Genomic DNA, 13,865 nt, shown 5'->3' on the forward strand with positions numbered 1-13,865 from the left:
GGTATGTCATGTTCCACATTCGAGGAAAAGTAGTTTTCTTTTTTCTTAGGGCCCTTAGGTCACATTTGAGCAACAAGAGTGCTAGAAGAGAAAGCTTTACCATCATGTTTCTTTAAGGATAAACATCTGTAATTTCTTGAGGTTTCTCATATGAGGTCTTACAAGCCTTAGTGACTGTTTCAAAACATTGAGCAAACTTTTATTAGAGTAGTGTCTTTTTAACATTGAGCTATGCAAAACAAAGTTTTAAGACAGACAAAAATTTTTATAATAAATAAAATGTTAAGTCCCATTTGAAGAATAGATCTGGACTAGAGGTAATACTGAGGGCAGTCAGCTAAAGATGTTAAAGAACTATGAGGTGTTAGTGGGCACTGTATTTAATCATTCGGTTTGTGCCCAGATTTTATCTAGTTTTATCTCTATTTTGCCAGAGGCATTTTATTCAAGTACAACAGGAGCTATTAACAATAGAGCAAACCCCAAGTTGCTCAGTTATGATGTGATTAATAGCAATTTTATTTTCTAATGTACTTATACAAGGGATTTTAAAGATTTTCCTCATTGGTTATTGCAATGATCACCATTGCAATACTTGCCCAAGGAAAAATTATTTTTTCAATCTAGTATCTTTATTAGGGGCTGACATCATAAGCCATTAAACATTCTTGACTATGTATGCAACCAGTTGCCTGTTTTGACCTATGAAGCATGCTTAATGATGATACTCAATGTGAAGTTATCCTCCAAAACAGAAATTAAGGGGAAAAGGAATTATTATAGAGTTTTTGACTTACTATTTATTATTTACATATTTATTTATTTATTTATTAATTTTTTATTTATTTATATAAGAAGGAACTAAAGTAAAAAAGGGGAGAAAAAAGAAGAAAAACTACGAAAGATATAGATTATACAGACCTGATTCAGAATCTTGTTAGTCATCTACAACAAATGCCATTTGCTTCATTTTTTAGTATTTTAATTTTAAATCCTCTGTTGGTTAAGCAGTCCTGCTAGGTGTAAGAGCTTTCTTTAATTTAGGAAACATAAATCCATGAGTCAAAATCTTTAAACTTGGTCACACGTAGATAAGTTAACAGTACTTGAAAATTTGGAGAGATCAAGTAGAAAGGAAAACATAAATGTTTTAATTTTATTTCCAAAGATATAACTTACCAAATTGCTGTAGGTCATAGCTTAGGAGAAAAAAATTTTTTATATCTGGAAAACTAAGATTAAATATCAATAATATTTCATATAAAAAGCCATAAAAATTATAATCATTCCTATCAGTTCATTGAGTCCCATGTTATTAATTCTTGTTGATCATAATATTTTTCTTAGTTTTATAAATTCAGTTATTCCTTAGAGTTCCATAAATCTTTGCCTAATTTATTGTTAGATTTTTGAGCTTTAATTAGAAATCTGTATTTTGGAGTGTCAGAATCTTCTTCATGAATTTATCTTAAGATGAAATATCTTTGTGGAAAAATTTTTGTAAAAGCATCAGAGTAAAACAATAATTGTCTATAAATGATAACAGACATAGAAATGGCCATGATAGAGAGAGAGAGAGTTTATACACACACACACACACACACACACACACACACACAATATTAGTTAACTTGACCATATATAAAATTCTTTTCTCAAAATTCCTCCTCCATGAACTTTCTGCAATTTTCACAGACTTGCAACCTACATATACCTTTCAGTTTTTGTTCTATATATATTTTTTTCTTATTTTGAAAAAATCGTTCTAATTTAGGACAAAATTACTTTCCATTTTCTTTCTTTACTAAAAAAAAACCACGTTATTTATATCTTTCCTTATCCGAAAAACACCATTTTGTTGTTTTAATAAGCTTTACTCTCCTTTCCCTCAATGAAAGCCTGTCTCCATGCCTCATACCTCTCTCCAGCAAAAACACACATCCTATTTTTTATGTTATATACTAATTATTTTCTAATAGTTTTGTAAGTAACCGTAGCTCTTTTATAAAAATTTTGGCAAAAAAATTATAGAGCAATTTATATTTTAAACAGGTTGCTTTTTTTTTAGTCTTCATGAATAATGTTTTGGTTATTTCCTGGGTGTTAACATTTCAAAGATGATACAAGTTACAACTTTCATAGACAGAGAAAAACTCGGTTTTTGGCATTATTTATTTGACAATGATTCCCATGTACTTTAACACACCAATAAGCCTAGTTTAATATTTCTTTTTTATAAAGAGAGAAATTTTGAATTCTTTTAGGGATACTTCTGAAAAACTCCAAAGTTCTTAAAAATCTCATAGTTTAAGAAAATGACTCTAATTTTTTCTAAATCTTGGGAATTTAGTCATGCATATAAAAAGTTTTAAAACATTTGATCAAATAGAATCATAGATCATTGTGAAACAAAACTTAAGTTATTCATATAATTAATGTGACAAAAATAGACTTTGCAGGCAAATACAGAACATTAAATAGTTGTAAGCCAGCGTGGCTTTTGCAATATTAAGAAGACAGTGTACTTAAACAATGAAAGATTTGATTATAAAATGCACAGGAAATCATTTTAATAAAACATAACATCTTTGTTTTTCTTTCATAATTTCTTATTAAAAGTATAAAAATAGTATAGGGAAATTTTTTCCTTTTAGCAGAGAAATAACACTAAGTTTTATCTTGGTGTAAGCATACCATTGTTATTAAAGCTAATTAAAAAACTCATAATAACAATTTAACTTTAGCCAACTTAATATACAAGATAAAATTCTGAACTTACCAGGACAATATTATTTTTTATTTTCCTTAATGAAAACATATCTCTATATGTTATACCATCTTTTACTAAAAACACATGTCAATTCTTTCCATATTAATTAGAATTCTTAACCCTTAGAAATTTTAATTTTAGTGTCAATCAAATTTGTAAATCTTCAGCATTCTTTAGATTGGTAAATCTGTGAATAGATTTCATAATGTCTAGAAATATAAGCTCTTCACTGACAAATATATTTTATAATTTTTATCTTTTAACTTAATTTAGTAAAACTCTAAGGTTTTAAGTTATAAAGTTTTTGGAAAACCATTTTTAAGGACACAAATTATAAAACAATTATTGCTGAAAAATTTCACTAAAAAACCTATTTTATTTATATCTACTTAATTTATTAATTCTCAATAATTATATTTAGATTAATCATGAAAATTTTGAGGCATTAGACAGTCAATTATTTTTTCAAGATATTTTTCTGTTGACAAATTCTGTAAGCAGAGATAACATGAATTTATTTTTTGTAACCCAGATAAAATAAAAATATCATATTAAATGTTAAAAAATTTAAATACATGTTTGTTTTAATTAAACCAAACTTAAATCATTTTTAAATTTAAATATTTTTCCAGGTTACATGATCCTGAAAAATATTTGGGTTAGTTTCTGTTACAGTTCTTAATTTATATAAGCACTTAATTCCTTTAAGCCAATTAAACTAGCTCTTTTTATAAACCAATTTTATAAATAGTCCCCTTGCAGTAGACATATATACACATATACACATATATAGACAGACAGAACCAGAGACCTCATAGTTTTTTTTTTTTAAATTTCAGCCATGAGTGTGGTATGTAAGGCCAAACCCCATTAATTTATAATAGTTGGGATAAGTTAAGTTTATTTATTCAGATGGCTAAGGTTTTAAGATTTTTATTTGTCCTTGATAAACAGTATTTAAGGAGACTAGTGGCAGTCTGCTTAGGCAAGGGAGCCTTTTCAGCTGATTGTGTTTTTTAAAGATGTTTTCCCCCTCTTTCCTTTAGTTTGCTTAGTTTCAGGCAGCTGTGGGCTGTGTTTACATTTCTGGTTATTAGTAGAAAGACTTGAAAACTGCTGAGGCTTAGAATATCCTATTAGACTTCTAACTTTGCAAAAGTTTTCAACATAGACTCTTTGAAATATCTTGTCAGGTTTTAGTTAGAATGAACAGTAAGAAATTGTAAAGCACCTGCTCAGATTTTGTCTTTTAGAAACTTCTGTTTATCAATTAAGGAATGTATTTTATAGAATTGGAATTGAATGAGTACTTACCTATTGAAAATGGCCTCCTTTTGCTGTTGGGGCAGTCCACCGCATGCTGACACCTGGGGCAATCACTCCCTGAAGGAAAAAAAACCCTCCCTTGACAGGATAAAAAAAACCAAACCTCCAGATTTCAGATTAAGGTGTTTGACTTATACCAAACAAGGCGGGGTTGGGGTCCTTGTTTAGATGAGGTAATGAGAATGGGGTTTTCATGATAGAATTAGTGTCCTTATAAAAGATACTCCATAGAAATATCTGGCTCCTTCTGCCAAATGAGGACACAATGAGAATATGAACATCTATAAACCAGGAGTGCCTTGATCTTAGACTTCTCAGTCTCCAGATTATGAGAAAAAATTTTCTATTATTTGTAAGCCACCCAGCCTACGGTATTTTTGTTATAGCAGTCAAAATGGACTAAGACATAAGCCTTATCTCCACACTACCTTCTTCAAACTCCAGCCCTGTTAAACTACCTGGCGGCACCATAACCACCACGTAGGTTCCCAGTCTGTGCCTTTGCTGTCTCCTGCTGTTTCTTTCCTTGACTGCATTATCTACACCATGTTACCTCATTATTGCCAGTACATACACACTCTACACAGGGCACTTTTCATTAAATGGGTGAAGCATCTTCTCTTTCAGTATATCAAAACAACAGCAATAACAACCGTGACAACCACCACCACTATTGTGACAATATTCGATTGCTTTTCTGTCTTTGGTATTCATCCATCAGTCAACATTTAGGTTGTTTCCACATCATAGCTATTGTGAATAATGCTGCAATAGATATGGGGGTGCAAATATCTCTTTGAGATGCTGATTTAAATTCTTTTGGATAAATAACCAGAATTAGCATTGCTGGATCACATGGTAATTATATTTTAAACATTTTGAGGAATATCCACATTGTTTTCTATAGCAACTGCACCATTTTACATTCCCACCAATGGTGAGTGCACAGGGTCTCAGTTTATCCACACCCTCAGCAGCATTTATCTTTTTCTTAATAATAATCATTCTAATAAGTATAAGGTGATAGTTCATTGTGGTTATTATTTGCAATTCCCTGATAATTAGTAATACCGTGCATCTTTTCATACACCTGTTGGCCATTTGTATTTCTTTTCTGGAGAAATAAACTTTTGATTTAATAACGTGTGCACACTCATTTTTGACTTAATGTTTGCTTTTCAATGTGTAAGTTCTCTAATATCAACTGCATTCAGTGCTTTGAAGAAGTGAGTTTTGCTGCCCCATTCCAAGTCCCACAGGTCTTTTAGTCAGTGGACTAGATCTTTAAACTTGCAGGGCGTGTGGGGCAATCAGGTCCTGTATACTAGAGTTTATTGTCTTGGCCACTCAGGGGTCAGGTTCTTTAGCTTCTTAACTATAGTTGGATTCTGGAGACATTTTCTGAAGTTTGAGATATTACTATGTAGAACCATGACTAGTTTTTAAAATGAAAATATATGAATATTTGGTTGAACAATATAAGTATATTTGAAGTTTCAAAGGAATGTGAACATACGAGTTTATGTGTGTGTATATAATTTTTAATGCTCTTATTCTTTAATTAATTAATGATTCCAAGGAATGAACAGCTAGTACATGTCAGTATGGAGTTTGGAAAGAGATAGACTCCATTTCTGTGCTCAAATGATTAAACCATTAAATCCATGGAAATAGGTAAGTGAAGTCTTGCTCGAAGATTAACCCCAGTCCTGCAATGGTAGAGGGACACTCAGAGACAGGGATAGGTTCCTTATCTTTAGGATAAACTTGAGCCCTGTAATTATGCCTGCTTCTCCAGCCCAGATCTCACACTGAGTGATCAATAAAAGCAAGTCATGGCACTCCAGTTCTTCCTATGAGAAAATTCACGATCCCCTGCTATGTGTCTGCCCTGATCTTTTCCTCTATGTCCTATTTTGAGCCAGACCTCTTCCTGCCTCTTGTTTTTTTTATGGTTTCTGTCCTGATCTTACGCTTGGGCTGAATAACGGAATTCAGGAGCCTTAGCTGAAACTTTGGCTTTCTGTAACACTCATGTCCTTCCTGGAGAGCATGGGAGAGCTCACAAGGGCTATGAGAACTAGAAGAGAGGGACCAATAAAAAGAGAGCCTGGAGCAACTGAACTCATGTTTTGTTTACTTCTCCATTTTGCCCCATATTTAGGCAAAAACCACATCATCTAGCATAATTTCTTTGTTAGGCGAAAAAAAGGATAAACATTTAATTTCTATTTTTCTAGCCCCTAGCCCTTTTAACAGAATTTATTGATCACCTAGAATAGTTTGGCAGTGCTGCATTTCTCAGCAAAGTGAGAAACAGGTAATTTATATGTAAAAGATTCTAGTCTGAAGGAAATATGTAGTTGTTTCTCAGGTCTAAGTAGAGAGGGGGGCTGCAGACAAATATTAACATTACTGATTCAAATATAAGGATTTGTTTTCATTCTAGGCTTTTTCTTTGAGATACTGTTGATAAAGGATAAGAGAGACCATAGAGAAGACTATTTGGGAGTGTGAGGCTCTCTTGAGTTTTTGCAACACACAAAAATCACATGTGGAATCATTTAATTTCTGCTTTCCTTTTTCCAAGAAGAAAAAGAAAAAGGAGCAAGTCAAATTCTCTTCAAAATTCTATTTGGCTCTTTCCATTGGGATCATCTATCTTCTCTATCTAGTTTGTCAGTTAAACACTAATAATGTGCATTCTAAGGCATGATCTGTGAATACAATTTATTTCTGAAGTCAAAGTTTTTTCTTAAGAGTATATGCCATAATGGATACAGTGGAATAATATCAAGGATTAAATAAAAGAGAGATTTCAAAGAAAATGAATGCAGTGTAGAGACTCCACTGGAGAAACAATTTCTACATGTCTTTTCACATTCACATTCAACAGACATGTTCTAGGGGATCTCAGCTTCCAGAGTAAAGTAAACTGATGGAAAAACAACTGACCAGTTAGCAATAGCTACTGCTTATTTAGTGTACTAGACACTGTAGTAGGCATGTTGTAGTTATGATCACATTTAATACTCATAACAGCATCATTTACTGGTCATTATTATACACATTGTACAGATGGAGAGTTTGGTTCATAAGACCTGTGAGCTCACTTCTTCTTAAAAAAGATTTAGCTAAGAAACACTAATGTCTTCCTTCCTTTCTTCCTTATCACTCCTCATGCTGCAATGACCATCGTCTTTCATCAGTTCTGTGTCTATGATAACTGATCAATCAATAATGACTTCTTTTCTTCTCAGCCTAGGATTTCCCTGAAAGGTAACTCATAGCAGACAGACTAGACTAGTAGGTAAGAATGGGATCCATTACACAAGGGGTGTTCTGATCAATAAAACATGTGGACACACCTTTGCAGAGAAATGCACAGTGCTTCCTTGCAAGCTTCTTTGATACCTTCCGGTCATCAAGCACTTTGAATTCACATGGCATTTCTGTATGATGGTTATTCCACTCATTCAATTACCATAAAATTATTCTCCTTTTGCTTTGAGTTTACACTATGACTCTTACTTGGCATGTTGCTTTTTTGCTTCTTGTGCATTTCCTGGGTGCTTAGCTCTTGATGGGAATACATGGCAATCCTGAATTAAAAAGTATTTTTGAGTTTATTTTATGTGTGAACTATAGTGGCAGATGATGAGGATAAAAAGGCAAATTAAGATATAGTCTCCATCTTGAAAGAGCTTACACTCAGATGTAGGAGATAAATGTCTATCTATTTATAAAACAACATGGCAATAATAGGTATATAGAGAGAAATTCAGAGGTTAAAATAGGAGCTTAATATAGTTGGCAGGTCAGGGAAGACTTCTTGGTGGAAAAGATAACTGAAAAAAAATCTCAATTCAGGATAGATAGGATTATCCAGGTGAAAGGAGTGAGAGCAGAAAAACGGCAAGAGGTAGCATGGTGTATCTAGAGAACTGTGTTTGGTCTGTTTAAAGTGTAAATTGAGAGCCTTTTTTTTTTCTCCTGCCATGTTGGAGCCTGTGGAGGCCTGCTGAGAATGGGACTTCTAAAATGACAAATGTGTCTGGAAGGCTATGGTCCAAGGCCATTTTTTGCTGGCTATAAGAGTGGTCTCCAGAATCAGAGGGAACACACCACTCTTCTTAAAATTGAAGGTGTTTATGCTCTAGATGAGACTGAGTTTTATCTAGGCAAGAGATGCTTGCGTGTACAAGTCAAAGAACAACACAGTGACTCTTGGTGGCAAACCAACCAAAATCAAGGTCATCTAGGGAAAGGTAACTCGTGCTCATGGGAACAGTGGCATGGTTCATGCCAAATTCCGAAGCAGCCTTCCTGCTAAGGCCATTGGACACAGAATTCCTGTAATGCTGTATCCCGCACAGATTTAAACTTATTGAAAGTAAATAAACTGGATTTTTTCTCTTGTAAAAAAATAAATAAAGTGAAAATTGAGAGGTAGGGAGTGTCAGGGGATGAGATCAGCGAATGGAATACCACTGTAAAGGGCTTTGGTTGTGAGGAGACTTTGAAGTGTTTTAGGCTGAGACTTAAATGTTCATATGTGCATTTAAATTGAAAATCCAGTGGGTGAAAATAGATAATTTATTCCTGCTTCTTTATTGATCAAGGTCAAGGAGAAGTGGAGTAGCGCCTGCATGATCACACTCCTTGTCTTGTCTGGAGGGCTCCTCGTGCATTTCCTCTGTGGGCTGAGTGCCAGCTGAGCTGTCCCAGCTACTCTTCTTTTGGCATTGGCCTTATGTATTGGTGGCTTCTTTATTCTTGATCACATTTGTTTTTGTGATGTAAGAATAAGAACTGACCCTCTAGAGTCACAAAGATCAGGGATCGTATATCAACTCTGACATTCACTAACTGATTTTTGTCAAGGCACAATGACGTTTCTAAGCCTCAATTTACTGCTCTGAAAGATGGAATGATAATGTCCAACTCACAGGGCTGTGGTGAGAAATGATCCTGGAAGAGTTTCTAGCACATGGTAGATGCTCAATGAGTGCTAATTCTCTCCCTTCATAAATATCGAATACTTCATTGATCTCTGAACTAAAGAAAAGTCTTATTTCCTTTCAAAATTTCAAGTGGAGTGGGGCAGGGAGTTAGCCCTTGGGAATGGTGCTGTTCAATTAATGCTAGCTCCTAGTATGTGCCAGGTCTTGTGCTAGGAGCTTTCTGTACTCTAAACTAAGTTTGATTTTTCTTTACTCTGAATGCAGGTACACAATTTTATAAATGAGGAAACTGGGTCCATAGAAGTTATATGCCTTGCCTATGATCACATGGATGCAAAAGTTCAAGTCCAGGAACTTATCAAAGTTTGTCCTTTTTATTATGCCAAACTCACTACTAAGTGCCAGGCACTGGATAATTGAAGAGTTGAATAAGACTTAGTATCACTCCCTGAGAAGCTCATAGATTAATGGGAAGATGGAGGCAAATATTTGTAAGGCCCTTAGAAAATAGTGTGAATGTGCAGAGAGAGGTGTGCTATGGGAGCCAAGTGAAGATGTGTCACCAAAGGGCAAGGTGGGAGTGCATCTGTGGGCCTTTGGTTTCTCTGGAGTCCATCATCTTAGATGTTAATCATTAGATAGAATCTCAAGGCCAGTTCCATAGAAATGCTGCAGTGGCAGAAACACTGGCCACATCTATAAGGACTTCTCTGTGTCTTCTTGGTCTGCAAGTAAAGTCATTGGAAATCATTTTGTAAGATTTGTGCCTCATTGAAAACAACATGTCTCTGCATGGTTTCCATTCACTTGCTTGGTCTCCAAGACAAGCTTTTTTTTTTTTTTTGAAATGGGGAGAAGAGCCCATTTCTCTGCCGGTTTAGCTGGCCACTTTGGCTTATTATTGTTGCCATCTGTTGCCAAAGAGAAGTGTGTGTACTTGGAAGAGGAGCTCATAAAAGTTACTAGAGGAGAGGAGGCTGAGCTGAGAATCCAAGTGGAAACATTTACTAGCAGCACAGTAACAATTCTTGTTCTTCTGCCTACATTCTTGATGTCCGGCGGGGTCACCATTCCTAACTCCCAAGCCTCTCTGGCCATTCACGCATATTCTCCATTCTCTTCTTCAGATCATCCCTACTGGGCATGAATTCTGTTTCATTTTATTACTCAAAGTCATTGCTGAGATTTAGCCACTATTTAGGAAGTATTGAGCAGCTTGACAATACGTCATCAACTTTCATCTCATTTATTGACTAGATAGCATGTGGGGGCAAGTTGATGTTTAGAAAGACACCAGATCCTCTGAATTCTCTGCAGTAAAAAATGAAGGCTTCAGTTCAATTCACTTTAGTGTAGTTCATGTTCACAAACCTTTGCTGACTACCACTAAGGGCTGCATAGATGAATAAGACATGGCTCTTACCTCAAAGAGCTAACACATTTGTTTTGCACATTTGTGTATGTGTGTGTGATGGAATAAAAAATTAAAGGTGCTATGGGGTGTGTTTTATGCTGGAAGTAAGTGTAGGGAGCTGTAGTAGCCCAGAGGAGATACATAGATGCCTCACTGTAGGCTTAGAGCCAGGAGGTAGAGAAGGGTAGATGAATGTGGGATTTGCATTTAGGAAAAAAAAATTACTGACTGTGGTGTGGAGATGAATTAGGATGTTTGTAGAGATAGAAAAAAGTAGATAGTTCAATAACTACAAGATTAAAACCAATCAGCTTGGTGATACATTTAATATGCTTAATGAGGGAGTGGTGGGTGTCCCTCATTGGATGACACCAATGTTTCTAGCTTGAGCAACAGTGTGGTTAGTGGTACTAATGACTGAGATACAATTCTTGGAAGAGATCAGAATGGGGGTGCTGAAGGGAAATAGCAAAAATTAGATTTTAGGTCTTTTGGGCGTGAGATACTTTGGGAACATCTAAAGATAAGGTGTTAATTAGAAACTTTTACACAAAGACCTGGAACTCAGAAGAGAGTCTGGGCTAGTTTTATAAATGTAGAGTCATCTTTGTTTTGGTGGCTACTGGAGCTGCGGTCATAGAAGGCAGTGTTAATTGAGAAAAGAAGGTATGCTTGGGACTAAGTTTTGAGGAATTTCACCATTAATGGGCTAGAATAGAAGGATAAACCTAAAATGGAGACAGAGATAGTATGGCTGGAGAGGAAGAAATTAAAGCAATAGTGCGTTAGGTCATGAAAGCCTAAGGAAAAGAGTTTCATAAAAGAGAAAAGGTCAAAGAGAGAAAAAAATGGCATAGATGATAGAGACTCTGTTCATCCCTCTTGTGACCAAATCAAAGTTGTGACAGAAACAAGAAATAAACAACAAGGAAAATTCCGTGGGATCTAGATGAACAAGCCCTATATCTAGGGAGAGAAATAAGAAATCAACCTGCAACGGGAGGAAGTAGGATGGGGCAAGGACACAAGGCTGCCAAGACCCAAGCAGCTGAATGAGACAGAGGCTACCACAGCGGCAGCTGCAGACGCCTCTTAAAGGGGCCCTGTCTGTAAGCAGACTTTTGCCATGATGAACCTGCTCGCTTTGAGCACCAATGCTTGATCGGCTATCATGGGGCACCAGGGACTTACGAGGGGACACTGGGTTGTCGAAATGAGAGCTAGAGGCAAGACGCGCTCCATACAGAAGTGCTGGCAGTATCCATTATTCTTTGTTGAGCCCTACACCCTCCCAGTACAGGAACTCAGTGCCGCCATCACAGAGAAGTCATCAAACTGGATAACAGAGGTCACTCCACCCAGAGGATTCCTTGAAATTTTGCCTCCCTGAACTTGCGACTCCACCCAAGCCATATCCAGGTGTGGCCTCAGCAAGTCAGGTGCTCCTTGCTGAGCAGGGCCTAGACTCACACTGGTGGCAGCTGGCCTCGGTTTCTGGTATGGCCTTTTGAGGCAAGTATAAGCACAGCATCTGTGGATTGCTTGATGAATCTTAACAGGTGGCCCTGAAGGGGCACAGGCTTGGGTTAAATTTGGCCTGCAGCTGAACAGCTATCGGGACTGTGCCACTGAACATCTACTACACAAATCTACACTAATAAGACCGGGAGACTTCGGAGCTTTGCTTAGTACATAGAAACAGACACAGAAAGGCAGCCAAAATGGGAAGACCAAGAGGCAGAGACCATATGAGAGAACAGAACAGAGATCCAGGAATAATGGAGTCAAGCAATCTAACAGACATAGAGTTCAAAACACTGGTTACAAAGATGCTCAATGAACATAGGGGAAGTGTAGATGAATTCAGTGAGACCTTTAACAAAGAGATAAAAAAAGCAGAAAATGAAAATGGAAATTATAAAAGGGAAACAGTCAGAAATGAAGAACACCTCTGAGATGAAGAAGATATTAGATGGAAAAAACAGAGTGGATAAAGAAGAGGATAGAACCACTGATATAGAGGATGGGGAAGCCAAGGACACTCAATCAGGATGGCAGGAAAAAAGAAGCCAAAACTATAATAATAATTTAAGGAGTCTATGGAACACTATTAAATGCAAAAATATCTGTGTCATAGGGCTACCTGAATGAAAACAAAATGTTGAAGAACTATTTGGAGAAATAATGATGGAAGACTTCCCTCATCTCGTGAAAGAAATAGACATAAAACCCCAGCAAGCTCAGAGAGTTCCAAAAACCAGTAAACCAAGAGGCCTACACCAAGGTACATCATAATTAAAATGCCCAAGGTTAAATACAAAGAGAGAATCTTAAAAACAGCAAGAGAAAAGCAGATAGTTACCTACAAGGGAGCATCCATAAAACTGGCAGCTGATTTCTCAAAAGAAACCATGCAGAACAGAAGGGTTTGGCACAACAAAAGGGTTTGACATGATGAAAACCCAGGATCTACAACCAAGAATACTTTATCCCACAAAGCTATCATTTAGAGTCGAAGGACAGATAAAGAGCTTCCCAGTCAAAAATAAGCTAAGGGAATTTATCAACACCAAGCCAGTATTACAGGAAATGTTGGAGGAACTTCTTTAAGAAGAACAAATGTATCAAAAATAGAAATAAAGAAAGGTAATAATTACATTCCTATCAACAAGTACCTCAAATGGAAAAGAATTAATTGTGCCAACCGAAAGATAGAGTGACTGAATGGTTAAGAAAACAAGACCCCTACATATGCTGCCTATGAGAGACTCATTTCAGATTAAAAGACACACACAGACTAAAAGGAAAGGGATGGAAAAAGATATTACCTTAATGGACCTAGAGGGTATTGCACTGAATGAAATGGGTTGGATAAAGACAAATATTGCATGATTTCACATATATGTGGAATCTAAAGAATAGAATAAACAACAACAACAACAACAAAAGTGGAAATAAACTCATAGATACAGAGAATATTTTGAGGGCTACTAGATGGGAGGGGAGTTGAGGGGGACAAAAAAAGGGAAAGGGATTAAGAGGTACAAATGGATAGTTGTAGAATAGACATGGAGATGTAGAATGTAGCATGGGGAAGATGGTTAACGATGTTGTAATAAGTATGTAAGGGGAAAGGGGGGTACTAGATTTAGTGGGATGATCAATTTGAGAGTTATCTCTGATCACTATGCTGTACAACTGAATTGGTATGCCAACTATAAGTGGAAAAAAACTCATTGAATTGTACAATGTAAATATAAGCAACTAATTGTCTATTATATTTCCATAAAGCCAAAAATTAAAAAAGAAGAGAAAGGGTCAACAGGGTCAAATGCTATTGAGAGGCTAATTAAGACGAAGCCTGGAAAGTGTCCACTGAACATAGCTGCAT

The 13,865-nt window shown here is 35.9% G+C and overlaps 1 pseudogene; it reads left to right on the forward strand.

The window, feature by feature from the left end:
• Positions 1 to 8,137: 8,137 nt before the first annotated feature.
• On the forward strand, positions 8,138 to 8,478 carry LOC102883295 (annotated as a pseudogene).
• The last annotated feature ends 5,387 nt before the right edge of the window (positions 8,479 to 13,865 follow it).

This window comes from Pteropus alecto, unplaced genomic scaffold (assembly GCF_000325575.1).
Source record: "Pteropus alecto unplaced genomic scaffold, ASM32557v1 scaffold153, whole genome shotgun sequence".
Lineage (NCBI taxonomy): Eukaryota > Metazoa > Chordata > Mammalia > Chiroptera > Pteropodidae > Pteropus > Pteropus alecto.